The 19,967-nt window shown below is 40.3% G+C and overlaps 1 long non-coding RNA gene across 1 annotated transcript in view; it reads right to left on the bottom strand.

Moving 5' to 3' along the window:
* Window positions 1-9,546: 9,546 nt before the first annotated feature.
* Window positions 9,547-19,967, bottom strand: part of LOC140849403 (uncharacterized) — a 76,312-nt gene continuing 65,891 nt past the window's right edge. Inside the window, exon 3 of the long non-coding RNA XR_012131151.1 lies at window positions 9,547-10,122. This is a non-coding gene — a long non-coding RNA (uncharacterized lncRNA). The remainder of the gene's footprint in view (window positions 10,123-19,967) is intronic.

Raw genomic sequence — 19,967 nt, 5'->3', positions numbered from 1 at the left:
CATGGCATAGGCTGCCAGGTCCAAGGCTCACTCAAAACCCAAACCCCAATTCAAATAGTACTCAGAAAGAAATGTTAAGTATGGGGTTATACACCATGCCATGTGAAGCTTACCACTTCTCATCTGTCCCTCCCCCTAGGTAGAATAGGCAGAAGAGCTATATTGGCTTTGCTTTAAACTGTATTCTGAAGGGCAAGGCTATTTGTTGAATTTTTTGCAAAAATGAGAGCAACATAATTAAGTACTTAATTAAACAGAATTAAAATGATTTAATTTTAGAAAAGGCAAAAACTACCCTAAAGATGTGGTAGTGGAGAAAGAGAGAAGAGAAGGGATAGATAGACCTTTAAGACAGAGAAGTAACAGTCTTTGAGGACCTGGCAAAAGAGGTGAGTTTAGGCTGATGCCCATGTTTCTAGGGCAGGTGATTTGAAGGATGATAGTGACACTGATCAGAAAAAGTATTATTAAGTATTATAGTTATTATTAGGGAAAAAATATAGGTGAGGAGATGGAGTCTTAAAAGAAGAAGATATGAAAGAAGACGTAACTTTATATTTTCCTGAAGCATGTAACTGTTTAATGTTTGCAGCTGAAAAAGAAAAAACAGCATCATCTCAAATATGACAAAGGATGTCTACCTCCCATGCCTCCAGAGATTCCAATTCAATTGATTAGGATGGGACCAGGCATTGCTGTTTTTTACATTTATTGTGACTTAAAAAACACAAGAAGAAGTCTATCCTCTAGACAGATTTTTAAGGGCACAGTCCAATGTTCTTAACCATATGGATATTTTTGTTGTACTGCAGCTCTCTAGGACTTCTCATCTTGCATGACTGAAAGTCTAATCTCATTGAATAGCTACTTCTCTTTGCCCCTCCCACTGCCCCTGGTAACCACTGTTCTACTTTCTGCTCCTATTAGTTTGACTACTCTAATACCTCAGATAAATGGAATCATGCAGTATCTGTCCTTCTGTGACTGGCTTATTTTACTTAGCATAATATTCTCAAGTTTCAACTATGTTGTAGCATAAGACAGGATTTCTTTCTTTTTCAAAGCTGAATAATATTCTGTAGTATGTATATGCCACATCTTCTGTATCCATTCTTCCTTTAATGAGCATTTAGGTTGTTCCCATATCTTGGCCATTTGTGAATGATGCTACAGTGAACTTTGGAGTGCAAATACATCTTTGAGATCCTTATGTCTTTTGAATAAATACCCAGAAGTGGAATTGCCGGATCCTTTTTTGGTAGTTCTATTGTTAACTTTTTGAGGAACCTTCATACTGCTTTCCACAGTGGCTGCTGCCGTTCACATTCCCACCAGCAATGTACACATTTCCAATTCTTCCAGATCCTTTCCAATACTTGTTATTTTCTGGCTTTGGTTTTTTATTTTATTTTTTTATAATGGCCATCCTAATAGGTGTGAGGTGATATCTCACTGTGGTTTTGACTTGCATTTTCCTGATGATTAGCAATGTAGAGCATGTTTCCATGTAACTATTGGCCATTTGTTGTTTGCTTTGGAGAACTACCTATTCAAGTCTTTTTGAGTTACTTGTTTTTTTTCCTATTAACTTGTAGGGGTTCTTATATATCTTGGATATTATCCTCTTATCAGATATATGAGTTGCAAATATTTCCTCCCATTCTGTTGGTTTCCTTTTTATTTTGTTGATTGTTTCCTTTGCTGTACAGAAGCTTTTTAGTTTCACATAGTCCTATTATTTATTTTGCTCTTGTTGCCTGTGCTTTTGGTGTCAAAGCCAAGAAATCATAGGCATTAGGTGTTTTTCTAAAGCTCCTCCAGGTGACTAATGTACAGCCAGAAGAACCACTAGTTTAAATTATACCTTGCTATGACATAAAGCCAATGGTTCCACTTGGACATATAAGTTTGGGTCAAACAGTCCAGCAGTTAACCACATTTATTGTCTATTTGGTCTGGCGACCCCTAGAGGGAAGAGTATGTCTAAATTTCTGGATTGCAGAAGGGTGAAGTAGGGAAAGTTTGAAGATCTCATGCAATATTTTAATGAATTTTATTTTGGGAAAGTAAGTTTTTTTCATAATTTAAACTAGAAAAAGTAAAGCTCAACAAAATTTTTACTCCTGAAATATTCAATGATTCTAATGGGTGCTTGTGTGTGTGTGTGTGTGTGTGTGTGTATATTATATGCACACAAAATTAAAATCTTAGGAGATGGTATCTGCAATTTCATCTTTTTTTTTAGGTGGGTTTAAAAGTATAGGAAACTGGATGTGGGAGCTAGTTTTTTAATTGGTGGGCATATTCATTCATTTATGAAATAGTTATTGAGCGTCTCCTAGGTGTCATTGTCTTTGCTGGACCCTCTAGCAATATTGTTTCCACTATAATATCCCTGAAAGGGAGGTATTATTATACCCATTTTATAGATGAAGTGTGGCAAAGAAAGGTACAAAAGGGCCACACAGTTAAGAAGTGGCTAGGATGTCACTTCCATCAGGGCAGGGATCTTTGCTGCCCACTGCTCTACCTCCAGCCCCAGGACAGTGTCAGGCATATTGGAAGCACCTGAATGTATTTGTGGAAGAGGCTGTGTTGGAGATTGGATGTGGTTCTGTCAGCCATGCCTGGAACTGCTGTTTCCCCGCCTACCTAGAGATGCTGAGCACTCCCTCTTCCTTACCAACTTTGCCTTCCTCCTCTTAGTTCAGAGGAAACTGTGTCCCCTACCCCCAAGCAAGGCAGGTTCCAGGGCAGGCTGGCGGGGCTACATCGCATTCTGAGGCGCCACATCAGCTGAGTCCTTGAGTGCCTTGTGGGGAGGGCATTTATCCTTTCAGGAAATACTCATTTACATACTAAAATCTGGTTGATCTGGAAGGTTAGATGAGTACAATTACTAACTGTGTATCCACAGGTCAGGAAGCTTAATATGTCAAACTCAGCCGTATTTTTAAAAATATTATGTGACAGTAGTGATAGAGTGACAATCATAAAAGTGTTTGAGTGAAAATATATAGAATGTCCTGTATTAACAAGGCTATTTTAACTGTATCCCTTCACTGAAATTATTTTTTCACTTGTATTTTAACAATCTTTGTGCTATTAAATGACACTGTTTCTAAAATACGCCTGATAAAATAAAAACACCAAACTGTTTTCTACAGCTTAAATATGAAGACTTCCCAGAAAAAAAAAAAGAAGAAATGGCGTAAGCTTACTGTTTTCTACAATTTTTATTTTTTCATTTTAGAGCTCTCAAATGAGGATCTGGGGACTCTTCATGTCCCTCTCCTAATAAAGCCACAGTGAGCACTTAATGCCGCTTCCACTTCCCACACACAAACTTTCTAATTATAAAAGGACCTTTTCAGACTTATTCAGGGCAAATAATCTTATTTGCGGCTCCTAATTGGAGGACTGTGTTTGTTGAAAAGAACAGAAGTCTTCAGTCATTTAGAATAAAGCTGGCTCATCAACCCCTGTGGGAAGAAAAGAACTATTTATTTTATCCGTTAATCCCAAATACAAACACAATAAAGCTGTCTTTTCTAATAGTGACCTATTTCATGTTAAATTGGGATAAAGCTAGCTCTGCTCAATAAGACTACTGTGGTCAACAAAAAAGTCAATCTTATTAGGATTCCCATTGAATACCTTCCAATAATTTATCTTTTAAAATGCTGAACCCAAATCCTCGTTGACTTCTTTATGTTGTCTACTACAAAATGCAATTTTGGAAGGGAAATAACCTCAACTAGTGAGCCCCATCTAGTGACAGGGAAGTAAATTGCTGTCCAAAAACCTGCTCTGTAATTATCCCGTATCTTTAATCTGATTTTTGAAAATTCTTCTATATACATGGAGGAAGTTGAAGCTTAGAGAAGCCCTTATGTTTTGGTTTCTCTTTGTTAAATTTCCCTCTACTTTTATTTCTAAGAGTAGATGAGTTTACATACCAAGCAATTTTTTTCTTAATAACTTAAATCCAGTCTTTAAAAAATTAATATTGCTTAAAATTAGCCAGATTTCCCCACTTAAGCTTGAATTTTAATATGAGGGCAACCATCTCTCTTGAATAAACATTACATGACATTTATAGATTGAACTGTGTTTGATGTAAATAAAGTTACTCACTGATCAATTTTATGTTATCAAAGGACTCCAAAGGTTTTCCACTCATAAGACCTTTAAAGAAGCAAGACTGGGTCATAGGAAAAGCCATTGAGACATGTAAGAGCATTAAAGGTTTCAAAGTCTACTTTCCTGGGCAATATCCACATTTGACAATTGGGGCTTGGAAGTCTGTTTCTTTTAGCTGACTACCTTAGAAGTTAATTTTGGCATGTCTGCATTCCAAGCTTCTGTAGTTCTTGACTTTTACTATCACAATAATAAACATGTCAAAACTGAATGAGGCTACAGCAAGGATCAACTCCCGTCACATACACACGGGAAATGCTTTCCCTAATGATTCTGCCCTATAAATGCAACCCTTCTTGGTTCCTAGAGAAAACAAGTTGATAATAGCCATGTGCCATTTTAAAATGAAGTAAAACATACTCCTCTATTTTCTGTATCTTTCTACTAGCCTATGTGCCCAAATACCAGAAGCAGGCCTAAGTATAGGAGTTTTCTGGGTTAAGAAGGAAAGAACAGAGGAAAGGACTCAAGTTCAAGTCTTAACATTGCCCTTCACTGGCTGTGTGGTCTTGGGAAAGTCATACCATTAAGGTACCATGAGCTTAGGCTATGAGGCAGACAATCCCTGTTCCTCCACCTCCCAGCTGTTGGACTTTAGACAAAATACTTCTCCAAGCTTCAACTTCCTTAATGTATATCATATTTACTTCATGGAATTGTTATGAAAATTGAATGAAGTATGTAAAGTGCTGAGCTAGCATGCAACAAAGTGTTCAGTAAATATATTATTACTTACAAAATGGAGGGACCTGCATCCACCTCTCAAGACTGTTGGGAGGTCTCAATGAGATGACATATGAGAAAATGTTGGTCAACTCTAAGACATCCTGTAACTGTATGGATTATAACAACCCTAGCAGAACCCTCTTTTAGGCCTAAAGGGAAGAAAGAAGGCAGCTGTAATTAGATAGCATGGGGCTTTTATGAATCAGTATAAGCTTTAAGGGCTCAACAGAGTTTTTGTAGGTCTAATGCTTTGTACCATTGGTTTACATTCTAATTGGGGTTGTAAATTTCCAAAGAGAATGGAATGATAGAGTTGGAAGGGAAATCATATAATTTAGTTTCCTCATTTTATTGAGGAAAAAACCTAATGCTCCTTTTTTCAGAGATCTTTGTAGACTTCAGATTATTTAAGAATTTTAAATGATTTGTTTAGTTTCTACCTTTGTTTCTGGACCGTAAGGCCCGTGAGGACAGAGGCCATGTCTGTTTGGTCCATTCAGTACCCTCAGCCAGTATGGCTCAGCATCCAGCACAGTGTCTAGTACATTATCTACACATGGTCATTGCTGACAAGCTCAGAGATGCCATATAGCAAAGAAGGTGAAAGCATGCACTCTGCAGGGAGGAAAAGCTGGGTACAAACTTGACCTCTCTGGTTCACTTCCTGTGTGACCTGGATAGGTCAGCTAGCCTCTCTGATCCTCTGTTTCCTAATCTGTGAGGTAGAAGGATAGAATCTATTTCATAGGGTTGTTGCAGTAGGATTGTTGTAGAGATTAATGAACTAATTCATGTAAAGTGCCCCAAACAATGTAACTATTAATTTATCTAAATGACCAAGATAACAAAGCCAATTAGGAGAGTTCTGGAACTAGAATCCTATTTAGGTCTTGCTTTTTATTTTTATTCCTACAATATCCCTCAGCCTCTCTTCCTAGAGCAAAGCCATTCCAAAACCATTAAATATAATCAGGCAAAAACAGCACCACAGTATAAAGTATTGGCAGTTCACTTAGACGCCCTGCAGGCCATCCAAGTACTAGCAGCAAGTTTCAGAAAATTGTTGGAATGGTGGTAAAGGACTTATTATGGCTAATAACTTTTCAGTGTTAAAGCACAGAGCTGAACAGAGTATCTCATACTCTGCTCTAACAGTTGGTCCTTAAGGGTTTGTCTATCATATTCTGGACTATAAAATAGTATGTTTAAAAATATCTCTGAGACTCACTACTAGATGGCTTTTAGCAAGTGAACTAGATGTTAGCCTCCTGCAAGATTAGATGTCAAGATAATTAGCTCCCTGCCACATGGATTATCTGTTTTTCAAATCTGCTTCTCCTTTCTTCCCTATGTCTCTTAGTTGACATGATTCATTATTGCTTTGTCAGGGTTCTTCAGTTTCCTTCCAGTGTACTCATGAACCATCTCCTTTTCATGACTAACCATGCCTAACACTCAAGTCACACTATTAACTTCGGTGTTATATTTTACAATTCAGGTTGTATCCAAATATCATAGAAAACAAAGAGCAAATTAGACAAAAGGTAAACCAGATATGGAGTATTACTGATGATAACCCATCATCCTCTCTCTCCTTCATCTTCAAAAGCCCATGTGCCACTGATGATGTGAAATGCACATCTTCCCATTTCATTTTATGAGCCGAGGTCTTTAATTTCTCTTTCATTGTCTAACATTGGGGTCTGTGAGCTTTCCCACTTCATTATTCTATATGACCTGGACTTGGCCTCATGCAACTGGGGAATAACTTTCTCTTTTCTTTCATAAATGGAGCCAATGAAAAGCCAGACAAAAAGAAAGTGAGATGGAATGGGGAATTATCCAAAGGGGCCATGCAATTATAAAAATTTCTGGCTGGAAGAACTTTGAAGGGCTGTCCACCTCCCTGCACTCGAGCCCTGCCCCACACCTATCCAGCAGGTACTTTGGCTCCTATTTCAAAAGAATCCACAGGATACCATGCCTCTGCCCTCCATTTAAGAAAGTTCTTCATTTACGCAGCTTAATACCTTTCCCGCTTGCAGTTCAGCCTCTTTTCTTTCCACTTTAGGAAGTAGAGTAGATGGGTTTCCTGTCACCTAGAAATACAAATGTCCCACAGGTGGAAAGGCGAGCTGCTTCACTCCCAGCTTCCTCTTGGGCCCGCGACCTGTGGCGTTTGCTCTCCAGCTTCTTGCACACTGCCGCAGTGTGAGTAATCGGGGAAATGCCAAGATATCCTGAAAATAGTCTTGAACTGAACCAGTGTTTGAGAAAGATGAGGAAAGTTTCCTTCTTGTTCTCTTGCCTTGTTTGCCAGCATCTTCACCTGGTCCTGACTTCACAGCTCAGAGAAGGTGGGACAAAACGGAAGACCTGTCCAACTGCCTCAGCTTTGTGCCTGGCTCCACGACAAATCCAGCTGTCCTCAATACTCTAAGGGAAGGTCTGGGTCCTGAGTCTGGTCTAGTATTTATTCAGACCCAGGGATGGTTGCCTGGAGACCTAACACTTGCAGGAATTAATTCCTCCTGCCTCACTCCCACCTGCAATCTCACATGTAGGTCATTAGTAAACTTTTTTCTAATGCTGAGCATGACTTGATAGGTAGTGACTTGCTGAGCTATTTTCGGCATGCATCTGTGTTAATTTTGTACACCAGCAGTCAGTCCATGAAACTTTAGGAGGTCTGACAACATGTGTAATGAAAAGAGCACTCATTGGAGAGTCAGGCTGACCTTGGTCTGACATTCCGCTATTTCATTTACTGTGGAACGACATTTGTCAAGTCGTTTAACCTCTAAACTTCAGGTTCCATATGTGTAAAATGGAATGAATCCCAACTGCAGGATTTGATGCAAGGATCAAAGAGAGCACTAACCCATGTGAAGGACCCAGCACACTGCCTGGCACATGCTGACTGCTTCAAACCCATCTCTCACCTCCCTGGGCCGCAGAACTAGCCAGCACCTCTAATGACAGAGATCTCTGTTGTGTACTTGCCATGTGCCTGGCGCTGGGTAGGTCCCAGGATGGAAGGGCAGGAAGGTGCATGGCCCCTGGTCTCACGGAGCTCACAGCACTGAAGCGGCAACAGCGGCTGGCACGCGGGAGGCCCTTCCCGAACATCTAAGCTCAGAGTCATAACAGCACTGGATTCAGCTTTTAGAGGACCTCAGCACTACGAAGACTATGGTGTTCTTCATATAATTAAAAATAAAAACTCTACTCAACCATAATTAAGGGTAAAGAGGCAGAACAATGTTCTGATATTTTCCCCACTGTGATGGCAGTCTTAGAGCCTTTTGAAACATCAGTTTTCTGATTCTTTTCAAAAAGATGTTTCTGGGTGTCCTCATTTTGTAGGTAATCAGCCTATTTATAGCGTAACACAGCACTCCCCCAAGGCTCTCCTAATGTCCAGTGGGTGGATCCAAAGGCAGGCCCCGAGCAGAGAGGCCAAGGGTCTGGCTACTTCAGAAATGATTTGACAGGTCCCACCAGGAAGGGAAGGGTCACTGTACAATTTGAGACAAGGTCAATCACCTTTTCAAAAAGCAAATTGAAATGCTTTCCAAACATATGGAATGTCTTTCTCTGGGGTGGACTTTTCACAGGTTGGACAAAGGAGAGGAGCTATTTAGATTAGCAAGTAGCAGAGTCAGTTATATGCCTTGTCCTTAGAGATGACTTCAGTACTGAACTGTCCCCTCTGACTCTACTGCAGGAGAGACGGATCGCCAGCCACCGTGGTGCCAGGAGACATTCACCAGCATGCAAAGGCACTTGTTCTGGTGGCTCTACCCTTCCTTTAATGGAGGCTGTTCCGTCTGAAGGATGCAGTCCAGCTCTAAGGCAGGGTTCGCAGCCCCCAGTGAGGCTTATCTGGAGGTAAGCTAACAAGCCTCACAGTCAGAACCACTCCCCTTTATATTACGAATCAAAAAGAAAAGCACCAGGAAAAGCCCAGTAACCCTGACAGAGAACTTTCTCAAGCATAGATGAAAACAATGTACATAGCCACTGTAAATAGTTAATAAAATCCCTTTTATAGTCCATCTACTTAGATTTCCATTACATCCTGTTCTGTTTCAAACATGCATTTTTCTTTGGGATTGTTAGGCCATAAAGAGTCAAGTCATTTATCAAGCAGTGTCTTAGTATTCCTTTAAAATGTTTTACCATTTTCAGGAAATACTGTGGCTTCTATAATTAATCTCCCAGTAGAATCTGTTTAGAAAGACTCCAGTACAGCGGAAAGAAAAGCCTGTTGTTCATGGGTGTTTTTTGGTTCCTGTGAGTGGAAACGTCCAGAGACAGACTCTGGTGGTATTATCATGTATTGCAAACTGTTCGTTTCAGATAATGAGGGGGGAAAAAATCAACAGCAGACAGTTTCACTCTCACCAAACTGTCCTGTGTCAGAGCTGTTAATGGACCCCACAGACAACTTGGTGTGCAAAAAACTAGACTAACTTTGCAAGGCTGGGTTCCCACAGTTTTACACCTGGATGGAACAGGAATTCCTGGTAGAAGTAATGTGAGGGAGTCCCACCCCACCCCTGCAGCCCCCACTACCTTGGCATTAGCAATACCAGATACCATTAGCATTTCCCTGTACCAGGCGTCCTCCTAAGCATTTCACACACATTGACTCACTTAATTCTTTCAGTGACTCTGAGGAGAGATGCTGATATTACCCTCAATTTCCAGGTCAGGAAATTGACATGGTTGGAGGACTTGCAACTGGCCGACTTCCCAAGGGGGTGAGGCCAGAGCCAAACCCAGGTGGCCTGGCTGAGTCAGCCTCCTAGTCACTGTGCTGTGCCGCCGGAGGGATGCACCTGTTCAGTTGTCTCCATCTCATTTGCGCTGGCATGTGGCAGGGCCATTCAGCCATCCAGTTCTACAGAAGAGGAAGCAAAGTCACATGGATGCTGAGGGTCATATACAAGAGAGTTCCCTTCACCTTTAGTCCAACTTTCCCTTCTTTCCAGCTGTATCCTTCTTTCCAGTGTATCCTCTTCTTCTTTCTCTTCATGTAAAAATCCCAAACGTGATGCTTTCCTTCTTTCTATGAGTTGTCCTCCTGGGTCACAGGAAGGGGCAGAAGGCTTGGTTGGCCTGGAACACTGAGCAGAACAAATCCCATTCCAGGTTCAGGTTCTTTCTGAAGCAGTTGTGGCTTTTTTCCTGGAAGGCAAATACATGGTTTGATTGGCCTCCCGCCTGCACTGAAGGTTTTGAGGTGGTTTAATTTCATCTTTAGATCCCTGGTGTGAAGATGACTGCCCACTTAATCCAGTGACGCTATTAGAGTTGGAGCCCGACCTCAGCCCTGGACTGCCCGTGGTTTCACCGCAAGTGACTGTTCCCCTCATGTGGGGAGAAAACACTCCATGAAGTGAATGAGGCTGTCATACAGGCACAATGATGTCTAGATATCTTCAGAACAAAGTTGATCTGAGTGTCACAAGAACTACCTGTGCCCTCAGTATAACTCCATTAAAAAACCAAAATGAAGCAAGCAGAAATGTAACAGTGACACTAGAGAAGTAAATATGATCATCCTACCAGGAGTCTTGGAGGAAACCAGAACATTCTTCTGGAGTTCATCCAGGGTCTCTGGCTTCTCAAATTGTGTGCTCAGTCCCTCATATACACCCTAAAGATGGAAGTGCTTCCCAGTATTTATTATTAATCTGTCTATCTTGAATCACATGAATGACCATCACAACCCATCAGAGTGCAGGAGAGATGGTCCCCACCACATGGGCATTTAGGAGGGTTAATAAAGGATGATGCACAAAGCTGGGGACAGGATTTAGGGAGACACGCAAGAGGTGGGACTAGTGCCTAGTGCTGGCAGGGAACCATCAGCCCTTAGAGGGGTTAGACAGGGCTTAGAGAGGAGAGCGAAGGGAACTGGAGAGAGCTGCCGCCAGGGGCCGCGGGTTCTCAGAGGGAAGCAGAAGCCCGCACTGGAGGACAGGAGCCGACGCGCTCCCGTTGCAGCTCTCCTCCCATCTGGCAGCCAAACTCAACCAGAGGGCAGGGCGCAGGGTGGCACCTGTCGGGGCCCAGTTCAGGGAGAGGGGCAGATGGAAGCTACCAGCTCACCATCTCATTAAGTTTCTGAGGTACAAAAACATCAGCATGCCCTCCTGCTGTGACATGAGGGGCTTAATAAAGAAGTAACGAGGAAAAAAAAAAACCCTTGTATACATGGAATTAGGAGGCTAATTTTATGCCTATGGCAGAAATCAGTGCTGTAAATTCCTCATTGTGTTTTATGAGTCAGAACTGGATACACCCAAGGGTCTCAGGAATATGAACTTTAAAACAGGCCTTCTCATAACCAGCAAAGGAGAACCAGTGGAGATTTGTTCCTGCCAGGAAAAGGGTCACAGTCAAAATTGAACAGGAACATAGGTTTAAGAAAGAGGGTCATGGGGCCTTCAAGTTTTTGGCATGAAATCTCTGGAGGCACCCATTGCATTGAGAGGCCTATATTTTAATGGAATGAATAAAGCCTGTTTTTTGTTTTCTTCCTACATTGTTTTGTCTGGTTTTCTTTAGCAGTCTTGGCAAAAGGCCAACTAGAAAGAGGAGAGATGGGTAAATCTGAGGAGGTATCCTGGGACCCTTTAGAGGTGTCAAGGATTCCCAAAGTCAGTTAGGATATAAAGAAATCATGGTGAACTTGGTTACCCATCACTCGGTGAAGGCCCCTCTTTTCAGACAGAGGGCCACGTGCTGCTTGGGTAAGAGCATGATGCGGCGTTAGAAGCAAAGGCTTTGGAGTCCAGCTCTTAGCTGGGTTCCCTTGAGCAAGCTAGATACCTGTAGATGCCTCAGTTTCCCACTTAGTGAAAAGGGACACCACCTACCTCTGTTAGAGTTTTGTGAATTAAATGAGATCATATATTTAAAATGCTTGAAACAGTATGTAGCACATAATTGATATTCAGTAAATAGTGTATATGTATCTATAAACTTTTTCATATATATAAGTACATATATGCATATCTATTTCTAACTAGAAACCTAGTCTTAATGATGGGTGGAACTGGTGACAGTCAGTCACTGGGTCCTTTGGCCATGAGAAAGCAGTGTGACTGGCGGCTTCTCCTTCTTTCTGTCCAACCCCTCCAAAAACATACATTTAAACTAGCTCTCTCTTTTCAGCTATGTCCTCATTCTTCCTGATCCTGTATCCTGATGCACATATACCCATTTTTCCACTTCAAAATTGTTTTCTTTAGAAAATTCTGATTGAAAAATTAATACAGAGTTACTAATTTCATTGAAACACTTTCAGAACTTGGGGTGTCAGAACAAAGTCTCAGATGTCCCATTTCCCTTCTATACCCTCTTCTCATCTCCAAAATCAGTTTACTGTGGAAGTGACAGTTTTTTTCCAAAGGCCTGATGGGACAGGAGTACAGAGGCCAGAAAATTTTGTTTATTGCACTTTAATTTGGCTAGAATTGAACTGAAGATTTAAGTTTAGAGGCTGTATTTGCCTGTTTCACTTATTACTGACTAGAGAACTCTCCTTAGTCTATTCATGACTGTTTAAAGATGTCATGTATTTTTATTATTTTTAAGGGATTTAAAAATGAGTCTGTCTTAAATGATTAAAGCAAATGCAAAAGGTTGACCAGTTCTGCCAGCTCCCTAGAAATTTCACTCCTCAGCCGATATCCTTGAAAGGTATTGACCCCTACAAACAGCTAATAATGTAAAAGTTGACAGGCCAGTTTAACCTCCTAATTGTATTCTGTGCATCATGCATTTGACCTTCCAGAGACAACTTGATGAGTTTCTGCCATATTAATTACTCCATGCTGTTTTTCAGTGAACCTTTAACAATCCAAACCTAGTGGATGAATGCATGAACCTTTCTAGGCTCTAGGGAAGAAGGCAGAATGGCAATTTGAAAGCACCCAGTGGAATTTTCCACTACCAGGCCTATTTTCTTTCTCTAAAATGATGAACAAAGACCTCTGGAGTGATCTCATATTTATTGTACTCTTTTACTTCCTGCAAATTTTTAACACCTTCTTTCTAAAATATGTCTGAAACTACTATGTCTTATCTGGAATGCTCTCCTTGAATTGTTTTGTATTCTACAATCAACACATTTATTATTAGGAAATATTTAACCTTTGACACTTGCATCTTCTTAAGTTTGTCTTAAGTGTCACTAATGAGATCTAATGTGCAAAGTTTCATTTCATTTTCCACTCCTAAATATTCTTTACTGGGTTTGAGCTTTGTTGTCCCAGTAAATTAGACAATAGTCATGATTACTGATCTACCTCCCTCCCTATTCGTTTGAGACAAGCAATCTGAACTTTCCCTCTTCCCCTCCTTCATATGGCACAGGCAGTCACCTGTGTAGGTCATTTTCTTCTCCCTGCACTCAGGTTTTTTCATGGAATATTTTGAGCCACATCAGAATTAGATCTGAACATTTTCAATGGCTGACTGCATTTGGAAGGCTGCTTAGAGCTCAGTGCAGCTTGTTCTCATGCACGGTGTGAGGGTATTAAACAGGAAGTCCCATGTGCCAAAGCTGGATTATAGAATCCAGCATTTTCCTACTCCCTGTCTCCCCTTATGACAAAAGTCTTTTGACTCAGCAATTCTCTCTAGCCACATTTTCATTACATCTCCGTGTCTCTCTTTGTGTGATTTGAGGATGTGCTTTGTGCCAGGCATTGTGTGAAGCTACTCACAATCCACACAACCATCCTGCAAGAGAGGTGCCTGGATGGAGAGGCTTTGCAGATGAGGGGTAGCTCAGAGGGCTTAAATGATTCACTCAATCATGTTTAAATAATCTCACTGAGTTCATACTTGTAGATCTGACATTTTATGCAGCTTTGCCTGACTCCAGAATGTGAGCTTTAAATCATTACACCTAGATTAAAGATGGTGGTGTAAGAGGTGAAACAGAGGCCTCCTCCCAAAACCACATATAATACAAAAATATAATTAATACAAGTAATCCTGAAAGAGCAACAGGAAAGAAGGCTGTGCCAGACTGCATATGCCTGAAGAAAAGAACAGCCCTCACGGAACAGGGTAACATAAAAAAGCTGTGACCTGGCGAAAACCGAGCCCTTCCCCAACTCACTGGGGGAAGGAAGAGAAATGGAACGGGGAGGGAGTGGAGGCCTGGGACATATTTCTAAAATATGTCTGAAACTACTATGTCTTATCTGGAATGCTCTCCTTGAATTGTTTTGTATTCTACAATCAACACATTTATTATTAGGAAATATTTAACCTTTGACACTTGCATCTTCTTAAGTTTGTCTTAAGTGTCACTAATGAGATCTAATATGCAAAGTTTCATTTCATTTTCCACTCCTAAATATTCTTTACTGGGTTTGAGCTTTGTTGTCCCAGTAAATTAGACAATAGTCATGATTACTGATCTACCTCCCTCCCTATTCGTTTGAGACAAGCAATCTGAACTTTCCCTCTTCCCCTCCTTCATATGGCACAGGCAGTCACCTGTGTAGGTCATTTTCTTCTCCCTGCACTCAGGTTTTTTCATGGAATATTTTGAGCCACATCAGAATTAGATCTGAACATTTTCAATGGCTGAACACCTAGCTCTGGATATCTGCTCTGGGAACACAAACCTACATTGCATGGTGCTCTGGTAATTAGGTGGCTTGTAAAGCTAAGACAGGCAGAATACCTGGAGAGACTGAGACTCCATTCACCTGTGGAAAACAGGGATTCATATCCAGCTGCTCTGGGACAAAAGAAAGGCAGGCAGTCAGAGAGACTTCCTAACAGTGAGAGGACTGCTAAAGGGGCAAGGATTGCACAGAACTTACTGCTCAGGAGAAAGGACAGGTAGACAAAATTGTCTGGGTGCACTCTGCCCAACAGGTTGGGAACTTTCATGATCTTCAAGTGCTCCAGCCCCTTGGCTGTCTACTTGGCTCCAAGGCTCCACACCATGATAGGCAGCCTGCTGCACCTTCCTCCTGGCCAGCCTGCATCTGGCTCACATACCGGAAAACCCTGCCCTGGCATCAGACCAGCCAGAGGGAAGCCCCACCTACAGCAGCTACAAATGCAAAGCATAGAGGCTGATACCTGTGTACTCAGCCCACTGGTTCTGGCAGTGGAGACAGGCATAGCAGCTGGGAAGCAGGAAACAGCTCTATCCTTGCCACAGGCACCAACATCACTCCCCTGCCACCCCCAACATTGCCCCAGGGGCTGAGCAGATCCAGAGAGTAGACCTTCTGGGCACTAGAGGGCACCACATACAAATATGAAACATCAAAGGAAACTGACACAAAGCAAAATCCTACATACACCAGAGAAAGAGTGAAATGAAACAGATCTTATGAATCTTCCTGAAAGAGATTTCAAAATAAAAATCATAAACATGCTCATGGATGTACAGAAAAATATTCAATAACTCAGGAATGAATCTGGTCAGAGATGCAATCATTATGGAACACAGTATCAGAAATGAAACATACAATAGAAGGTTTTAAAAGCAGATTAGATACAGTGGGGGAGACAATAAATGAAATAGAAATTAGAGAAGGGTAATACAAAAAAGCTGAGGCACAGAGAGAAAAAAGGAACTCTAAGAGTGAAAGAATATTGAGAGAACTGTGTGACCAATCCAAATGGAACAATATTCTTATTATAGGGGTATGAGAAGAAGAAGAGAGAGAAAAAGGGATAGAAAGTGTCATTGAGGAGGTAATTGCTGAAAACCTCCCCAGTCTGGGGAAGGAGATGGTCTCTCAGGCCATGGAGGTGCACAGATCTCCCAACACAAGGGACCCAAGGAAGACAACACCAAGACATATAATAATTAAAATGGCTAAGATCAAGGATAAGGGCCAACTATTAAAAGTAGCCAGAGAGAGAAAAAAGATCACATATAAAGGAAAACCCACCAGGCTAGAATCAGACTTCTCAGCAGAAACCTTACAGGCCAGAAGGGAGCAGCATGACATATTTAATGCAATGAAGCAGAAGGGCCAGGAATGAAGAATACTCTACTCAGCAAGATTATCATTTAAATTTGAAGGAGGGATTAAACAATTTCCAGATAAGCAAAAGCTGAGAGAATTTACCTCCCACAAACCAATTCTACAGTGTATTTTGGAGGGATTGCTATAGATGGAAGTGTTCCTAAGGTTTACTAGCTGTCATCAGAAGTAATAAAAGCACAGGAAAGAAAGTAGACCAGTTAATTACTAAGCAAAAGCAAAATTAAATCAGCTACCACCAAAGTCAGTCAAGGGATAGACAAAGAGTACAGAATATGATACCTAATATATAAAGAATGGAAGAGGAAGAAAAAGAAGGAGAAAAAAAGAGCCCTCAGATCGTGTTTGTAATAGCATACTAAGTGAGTTAGGTAAGACTCTTAGATAGTAAGGAAGTTATCCTTGAACCTTTGGTAACCACAAATCTAAAGCCTGCAATGGCAATAAGTACATACCTATCGATAATCACCCTAAATGTAAATGGTCTGAATGCACAATGAAAAGACATAGAGTCACTGAATAGATAAAAAAAAAAAAAGAATACCTGTCTATATACTGCCTACAAGAGACTCACTTCAAACCAAAAGACATACACAGGCTAAAAATGAAGGGGTGGAAAAAGATATTTCATGCAGCTAATAGGGAGAAAAAAGCAGGAGTTGCAGTACTGGTTTCAGACAAAATAGACTTCAAAACAAAGAAAGTCACAAGAGACAAAGAAGGACATTACATAGTGATAAAGGGATCAATCCAACAAGAGGATATAACCATTATAAATATCTATGCTCCCAACACACAGGAGCACCTACATATGTGAAACAAATACTAACTGAATTAAAGGGCAAATAGAATGCAATGCATTCATTCTAGGAGACTTCAACACTCCACTCACTCTGAAGGACAGATCAACCAGACAGAAAATAAGTAAGGAGAGAGAGGCACTGAACAACACATTAGAACAGATGGACCTAACAGATATCTACAGATCTCTACCCACAAAAGCAGCAGAACACACGTTCTTCTCAAGTGCACATGGAACATTTTCAAGAATAGATCACATACTAGGCCAGAAAAAGAGCCTCAGTAAATTCAACAAGACTGAAATTGTACCAACCAGCTTCTCAGACCACAAAGGTGTGAAAATAGAAATAAATTATGCAAAGAAAACAAAAAAATCCAACAAATACATGGAGGCTTCGCAACATGCTCCTAAATAACCAATAGATCAATGACAAAATAAAAACAGAGCTCAAGCAATACATGGAGACAAATGACCACAATAATTCAACCCTGCAAAAATCTGTGGGACACAGTGAAGGCCGTGCTAAAAGGGAAGTATATTGCAATACAGGCCTACCTCAGGAAGGAAGAACAACCCCAAATGAACAGTCTAAGCTCACAATTAATGAAACTACAAAAAGAACAACAAATGAGGCCCAAAGTCAGTAGAAGGAGGGACATAATAAAGATTAGAGCATAAATAAATAAAATCGAGAAGAATAAACAATAGAAAGAATCAAGGAAAGCAAGAGCTGGTTCTTCGAGAAAATAAACAAAATAGATAAACCCCTAGCCAGACCTATCAAGAAAAAAAGAGAATCTACACACATAAAGAGAATCAGAAATGAGAGGGGAAAAATCACTATGGACACCACAGAAATACAAAGAATCATGAGAGAATAATATGAAAAATTATATGGTAACAAACTGGATAACCTAAAAGAAATGGACAACTTTCTGGAAAAATAGAACCTTCCAAGGCTGACCCAGAAGGAAACAGAAAATCTGAACAGACCAATTACCAGCAACAAAGTTGAATTGGTAATCAAAAAGCTATCTAAGAACAAAACTCCTGGACCACATGGCTACACTGCCATGCAACAGTGCAATTTTATCAAATATTTAGTGAAGAACTAATACCCATCCTCAAAGTTTTCCAAAAAGTGGAAGAAGAGGGACTACTTCCAAACTCATTCTATGAGGCCAGCATCACTTTAATACCAAAACCAGGCAAAGACATCACAAAAAAAAGAAAAAGAAAATTACAGACCAATATCCCTGAGGAATGTATATACAAAAATACTCAACAAAATATTAGCAAACCAACTTCAAAAATATATAAAAAATATCATTCACTGTGATCAAGTAGGATTTATTCTAGGGATGCAAGGATGGTGCAATATTGGAAAATCCATCGAGATCATCCACAATATCAACAAAAAGGACAGAAATGACAAGATCATCTCCATGGATGCCGAAAAAGCATTTGACAAAATTCAACATCCATTCATGATAAAAACTCTCAACAAAATGGGTATAGAGGGCAAGTACCTCAACATAAGAAAGGCCATATATGACAAACCCACAGCCAACATCAGACTTAACAGTGAGAAGCTGAAAGCCTTTCCTTTAAGATCAGGAACAAGTCAAGGATGCCCACTCTCTCCATGTTTATTCAGCATAGTTCTGGAGGTCCTCACCATGGCACTCAGATAACACAAAGAAATAAAAGGCATCATATTGGTAAAGAAGAAGTTAAACTGTCTCTGTTTGCAGATGACATGACATTGTACATAAAAACCCTAAAGAATCCACTTCAAAAGTACTATATCTAATATCTGAATTCAGCACAAAGTTTCAGGATACAAAATTAATACACAGAAATCTGTTGCATTCCTATACACTAACAATGAAGTAGCAGAAAGAGAAATCAGGAAAACAATTCCATTCACAATTGCATCAAAAAGAATAAAATGCCCAGGAATAAACCTAACCAAGGAAGTGAAAGACCTATACTCTGAAAACTACAAGATAATCATGAGAGAAATTAAAGAAGATACCAGTAAATGGAAACCCATGCTGTGCTCATGGAAAGGAAGAATTAATATTTTTTAAGTGGCCATCCTGCCTAAAGCAATCTACAGATTCAATGCAATTCTTATTAAAATACCAACAGCATTTTTCAATGAACAAGAAAAAATAGTTCTAAAATTCATTTGGAACCACAAAAGACCCCAAATAGCCAAAGCAATCCTGAGAAAGAAGAATATAACTGGGGGGATTATGCTCCCCGACTTGAAGCTCTACCAAAAAGTCACAGTAATCAAGACAATTTGGTACATGCACAAGAACAGACCCATAGATCAATGGAACAGACTAGAGAGCCCAGATATAAACCCAAGCATATATGGTCAATTAACATATGGTAAAGGAGCCATGGACATATGATGGGGAAATAACAGTCTCTTCAACAACTGGTGTTGGTAAACTGGACAGCTACATGCAAGAGAATGAAACTGGATTATTGTCTAACCCCATACACAAAAGTATACTTGAAATGGATCAAAGACCTGAATCTAAGTTATGAAATCATAAAACTCTTAGAAGAAAACACAGGCAAAAATATCTTGAATATAAACATGAGCAACTTTTTCCTAAATGCATCTCCCCGGGCAAGGGAAACAAAAGCAGAAATGAACAAGTGGGAGTGCATCAAAGTGAAAAGATTCTGTACAGCAAAGGGCACCATCAGCAGAACAAAAAGGCATCCGAGAGTATGGGAGAATATATTTGTAAAAGACATATCTGACAAGGGGTTAACATCCAAAATATATAATGAACTCATATGCCTCAACAACCAAAAAGCAAATAATCAGATTAAAAAATGGGCAGACAATATGAACAGACAGTTCTCCAAAGAAGAAATTCAGATGGCCAACAGGCAGATGAAAAGATGCTCCACATCACTAATCATCAGGAAAATGCAAATTAAAACCACAATGAGATATCACCTCACACTGGTAAGGATGGCCAGCATCGAAAAGACTAATCACAACAAATGCTGGTGAGGATGTGGAGAAAGGGGAACCCTCCTACACTGCTGGTGGGAATGTAAGCTAGTTCAAGCATTGTGGAAAACAATATGGAGGTTCCTCAAAAAAACTAATACTAAATATACCATTTGACCCAGGAATTCCACTCCTAGGAATTTAC

Source organism: Manis javanica, chromosome 5 (assembly GCF_040802235.1).
Source record: "Manis javanica isolate MJ-LG chromosome 5, MJ_LKY, whole genome shotgun sequence".
NCBI classification, from domain to species: Eukaryota; Metazoa; Chordata; class Mammalia; order Pholidota; family Manidae; genus Manis; species Manis javanica.
This window is presented reverse-complemented; position numbering and strand designations above follow the sequence as displayed.